Consider the following 6,051-nt stretch of genomic DNA (forward strand, 5'->3'; position numbering starts at 1 on the left):
AGGATTCCCTCGTGCGAGCAGTGATATGGAGATGAGGGGGAGGGGCGGTGATATGGAGATGAGGGGGAGGGGCGGTGATATGGAGATGAGAGGGAGGGGCGGTGATATGGAGATGAGGGGGAGGGGCGGTGATATGGAGATGAGGGGGACGGGCGGTGATATGGAGATGAGAGGGAGATGGAGATGAGGGGGAGGGGCGGACATGAGGGGGAGGGTGGAGACATGGGGATGAGGGGGAGGGGCGAAGAGACGGAGATGAGGGGGAGGGGCGGTGATATGGAGATGAGGGGGAGGGGCGGAGAGACGGAGATGAGGGGCGGTGATATGGAGATGAGGGGGAGGGGCGGTGATATGGAGATGAGGGGAAGATGGAGATGAGGGGGAGGGTTGCGATGAGGGGGAGGGGCGGAGATATGGAGATGAGGGGGAGATGGAGATGAGGGCCGGAGATATGGAGATGGGGGGGAGATGAGGGGGAGGGGCGGAGATGTGGAGATGAGGGGGAGGAGCGGAGATATGGAGATGAGGGGGGGGAGATGAGGGGGAGGGGCGGAGATATGGAGATGAGGGGGGGAGATGAAGGGGAGGGGCGGAGATATGCAGATGTGGGGGAGGGCGGAGATGAGATGGAGGGCGGAGATGAGTGGGAGATAGAGATGAGGGGGAGGGGCAGAGAGATGGAGATGAGGGGGGTGATATCGAGATGAGGGGGAGGGGCGGAGAGATGCACATGAGGAGGAGGAGCGGTGTGGTGATGATAATGATGGAGGTGGTTGATCACCAAGCCACGTATCCTGTTGACGTGGAGGAAAGTGAAGATAATGGGCTGGCGTTACGAGTTGCTAACAACAAGTGTCTGGGGGTGCCCTGTGGAACACTGTCTCGCCGTGGTGGGACGGCATCGTTCCCCCCTAGATCGACTCGGCCTTAAATAACGACAGAGTTCGGTGATAGCCCGCTGCTGCGGTGTTGTTCAAACATCGCTTGCGGGGAGAGACAAAGGCTGCCCCGGGCGTGGTTTGCTGTGTTACACCCAGACTCGTGTGTATGTGTGTGTGGTGGGTCAGTGTGTGAGTGTGTAAGTGTGTGAGTGAGTGTGTGTGCGGTGGGTCAGTGTGTGAGTGTGTGAGTGTGTGTGCGCTGTGTGAGTGGGTCGGTGTGTAAGTGTGTGTGTGAGTGAGCGAGTGTGTGTGCGGTGGGTCAGTGTGTGAGTGTGTGAGTGTGTCTGCGCTGTGTGAGTGGGTCAGTGTGTGAGTGTGTGTGAGTGTGTAAGTGTGAGTGAGTGTGTGTGCGCTGTGTGAGTGGGTCAGTGTGTGTGTGTAAGTGTGTGTGTGTGCCGCAAAACAACCCCCTACCTCCTCGCGGTGCCGGACGGGCAACTCTGTCGTGGACAGTGCTGTGGGGGGAGGTCCAATTCCGATTGGCTCCTCCCCTCATGGCGTCTGTGACCACCACAGTGGCTAAGCGGGGGCTCTGGACGGGTGCGAGGGGCTGGTAACCCCTCCACCTTAAAAAAAATTAGCACGAAACTACAACTTAAATATGTAACTAATAAGCTTGTGCCGGAGGCCCCGGGGGGACAGGCGACTATGACGTCTCCTGGCCAAACCCCAATTGGTGGAGCCAGGAGATTGAATCTCTACCCTCGGGGCTCCTCCAGAAACAACGAAAAGCCACTTTGTTTGGCCACGTGGAATGTTCGAACGCTCACTGCGGAGGAGAGGCTGCCACTCCTCTGTCGGGAGCTGGAACGGTACCGCCTGGATCTCTGTGGCATTCAGGAGGTCCGGTGGACCGGTTCTGGCTCCTGCCACCATGAGGGGTGGACAGTCCTCTACTCGGGGCAGCAGACTGTCAAACAACAGGGAGTGGCTCTTCTTTTGAACAAAAGAATGAAAGGAGTGTGGGAACGTGGCGGTGAGGTGTGGGGAGCTGTAAGCCCCAGGCTACTTTGGGCTCGCCTTCCCATCAATCGCAGGAGAGGATTGGTGGTCGTGGTTACTTATGCCCCCACCGAAGACGAACATCCGTGGAGGGATGCAGGCAAAGCCGATGAGTCAGATGCCTTCTATGACCTCCTGTCACAGGTGCTGGCTAAAGTGGCCCCTCGGGATAGAGTCATCTTGTTGGGTGACTTCAATGCCCGAGTTGGTCATGATGCTGGCACCTGGTCTGGAGTAATTGGAAGACAAGGACCAGCTCAGCTCAATAACAATGGTAGGAGGCTGCTAGATTTTTGTGCAGCCCATGGGCTTGTAATTACCAACACGCTGTTCCGGGATCGGCGCATCCACACAACATCATGGATGCATGCCGCGTCCAAGCAAGAACATCTGCTGGACTACATAGTGACGGACCAGCGGATGCAAGCCCATGTCCTTGACACCAGGACCTACCGTGGAGCTGATCTGCCCTCTGACCATCGACCGGTCATCTGTAAGATACGCCTGCAATTCTTCCGCTTCGGTGGTGGGTGTACACCCAGGACCCCATTCCAACCAAAAGTAGACTGATCTCAGCTATCTTATGAAAGTTGCAAGCGAGAATTTCGTCTTCGCCTGCGGCTGGGGTTGGCATCGTCCCCCACTCCTCCTGATGTCGAGGGTAAATGGGCGAGGTTTAGGACTGTGACTCATGCAGCTGCAATGGCTCCTTTGGGTATGCAGTCCAGATCTCCCCAGAGACCCTGGCTGACAGAGGAGGTGTTCAGGATGGTTGAGAAAAAGCGACAGGCCCACTGTCATCGGCTACAGAATCCCACGTCAGAGAATGAGGAGGCTTACCGCAGCCTTCGCTCGGAGGTTCGGAGAGCCGTGAGGTGCTGAAAGGATGGGTGGTGGGCGCGGGTTGCTGAGGAGATGGAGTCTGCCTCAGTGGCCCACGATCACAAATCTCTATTTAACTCCATCAAAAAAAGTAACCTGCAGCGCCGCACCTATTACCATCATTAGGGGAAAAAACGGTGATCCAATCTCCGACCCCCAGGAACAGGTTTGCAGATTTGCTGAGCATTTCTGCGAGGTCCTGGGGGAGGGAAAATTCCTCAGCCAGGAAAACATCGTGGCACAAAGTGAGGATGACCCTGCTGAGGCTGCGGTGCCTCAAATATTGGTAGAAGTTACCGCCTGTGAGTGGCTGGCTGAAGTGCCATCTGTTGAGGAATTACTGAAGGCGATCCGGAGTCTGAGACCAGGAAAGGCAGCGGGCAGAGATGATCTCCCAAGTGAAATGCTGAGGGAGGGTGGCGTTTGTGCACAGACTGCCCTATATGACATCATAACAACAGTCTGGACCACTGGACGGGTTCCGCAGGATTGGAAGGATGCCCTGGTGGTCCCCCTCTTTAAGAAGGGGGACGACACAGACTGTAACAACTACAGGGGCATCTCACTCCTCAGTGTGCCGGGAAAGGTCCTGGCAAGGATTATTCAACATCGCCTTGCCAGGCACGCTGAGGAGAGGCTTCCGGAGCCCCAATGCGGTTTCAGGAAAGGGCGGTCCTGCACAGATGCCATATTTTCTGTCCGTCTGCTACATTAGAGGTGTAGGGAATTCCAGCAAGACCTACATCTCTGCTTTATTGACCTGATCAAGGCCTATGATACCATCAGTAGGCCTGGGCTCTGGGTTGCTCTTCGTGCTTTTGGAGTACCTGACCCTCTGCTCACGATCATTAAGGACCTTCATGATGGTTAGGGGGCCCGGGTAAAACTACGTGGCCGGGAGTCCGAGCCATTCCCTGTACACCTTGGGGTGCGTCAGGGATGTCCTCTGGCTCCCACATTATTTAACATCTATTTTGACCACGTAGTTCGTGAAGCCTTCAATAGCTCTACTGGGGGAATCTCCATATGGTACAGATATAATGAGAGACTGATCGATGCCCTGGTGCGGTCAAGGGATGGCTCCCTATTGCTGAACCACGTTATGTATGCCGATGATTTGGTAATAGCTGCTCATTCAGAGGAGGATTTGGAGACGCTTCTGCTGAGACTGGAGCATGCCACTAAGAGATGGGGCCTTAACATCAGCCCCACCAAAACTAAGCACCTGCCTGGGTATTTTGTACCATCGGATACTCAACCCCCACAACTCCCAATCGGTGATGGGGCAGTTGTGGAGAGAGTGGAGAGTTTCCGATACCTCGGCAGTGTGCTTATGACCGGCTCCAGTTTAACAGCAGAGGTCTCACTCCGAATCAGTCGAGCGGCAATATCTTTTAATCGGTTGCGTAACGCTGTGTGGAAGCTACCTGGTCTGTCGCTCCGCACAAAGCTTCAGGTCTTCTCGGCCACGGTCATTCCCTCCCTTCTCTACGCTTGCGAAAGGTGGACCCCCCTAATGGGACATCTTCGCCGGTTAGAAACATTTAGGCTGGCCTGCCTACGATCCATCCTGGGTTTAACCAGGCTGGATTGTGTGAGGAGCTCACAAATCCTTGAAATATCTGGGCAAGGTCCTATCGGTGAGCTCCTCCGGCGGGCAAGGCTGCGATGGCTGAGTCATGAAGCCCGCATGCCCAGCCACTGCATGCCGAAATAGCTTTTGTTTGGCCGGATCGAGGGGTCTAAACGAGCACGGCACGGGCTAGAGAAGAGATGGAGTGATGTGGTACAGGAGGACGTGGAGCTGAGTGAACTTGCCGATGACTGGTAACAGCGGTGTCAAGATCGGCCTCTGTGGAGGAGGCTCGTGAAGGACGCTACTGGGCAGTTGGAGGAAGTCGCCCTCCATCAACAACGGAGGGCGGAGGAGCGACGCTCACAACAACGAGCAGAGCGCCGGGTGGCTAAGGCACAGCAGGTTGGCACAGTAGGGGGCACAGGTGGTGCATCAGCCAGTCAACTCAGTCATCTCAGTCGACCTGGCACAAGCGTCGTGGTGACGTCACCGCCACCTAGTGGCGAATGGCGGTTGTTGTTGTGTGAGTGTGTAAGTGTGTGAGTGAGTGTGTGAGTGGGTCAGTGTGTGAGAGTGTAAGTGTGTGAGTGAGCGAGTTTGTAAGTGTGTGAGTGAGCGAGTGTGTAAGTGTGTGAGTGAGCGAGTGTGCGAGTGATTGAGTGGGTCAGTGTGTGGGTGAGTGAGTGTGTGAGTGAGTGAGCGAGTGTGTGAGTGTGTAAGTGTGTGAGTGAGTGTGTGAGTGGGTCAGTGTGTGCGTGTGTGTGTGTGAGCGAGTGTGTGAGTGTGTAAGTGTGTGAGTGAGTGTGTGAGTGGGTCAGTGTGTGAGTGTGTGAGTGAGCGAGTGTGTAAGTGTGTGCGTGAGCGAGTGTGTGTGGGTCAGTGTGTGGGTGAGTGTGTGAGTGAGTGAGTTTGTGAGTGGGTCATTGTGTGAGTGAGTGTGTGAGTGTGTGAGTGAGCGAGTCTGTAAGTGAGCGAGTGTATAAGTATGTGAGTGTGTGAGTGAGTGTGAGTGAGCGAGTGTGTGAGTGAGAGAATGTGTGAGTGTGCGAGTGGGCGAGTGTGCAAGTGAGCGAATGTGTAAGTGTGTGCCGGAGCGAGTGCGTGAGTGTGTAAGGGTGTGAGTGAGCGAGTGTGTAAGTGTGTGAGTGGGTTAGTGAATGAGTGAGCGAGTGTCTAAGTGTGTGAGTGAGCGAGTGTGTGAGTGGGTCAGTGTGTCAGTGTGCGAGTGAGTGTGTGAGTGAGCGATTGTTTAAGTGTGTTAGTGTGTAAATGTGTGTGTGAGTGTGTGTGAGTGAGCGATCGTGTGAGTGTGTGAGTGGTTCAGTGTGTGAATGATTTAGTGTGTAAGTGTGTGTGTGTAAGTTTGTGAGTGTGTAAGTGTGTGAGTGTGTAAGTGTGTGAGTGAGCGAGTGTGTAAGTGTGTGAGTGTGTGAGTGGTTCAGTGTGTGAGTGATTTAGTGTGTAAGTGTGTGTGTAAGTTTGTGAGTGTGTAAATGTGTGAGTGTGTAAGTGTATGAGTGTGTGTAAGTGTGTGAGTGAGCGATCGTGTGAGTGTGTGAGTGGTTCAGTGTGTGAGTGATTTAGTGTGTGAGTGATTTAGTGTGTAAGTGTGTGAGTGTGTGTGAGTGAGCGAGTGTGTAAGTGTGTGAG

The sequence above is a fragment of the Petromyzon marinus genome, chromosome 52 (assembly GCF_048934315.1).
Source record: "Petromyzon marinus isolate PM22_M1 ecotype Great Lakes invasive population chromosome 52, UKy_Petmar_22M1.pri1.0, whole genome shotgun sequence".
In the NCBI taxonomy this organism is placed as follows: Eukaryota; Metazoa; Chordata; class Hyperoartia; order Petromyzontiformes; family Petromyzontidae; genus Petromyzon; species Petromyzon marinus.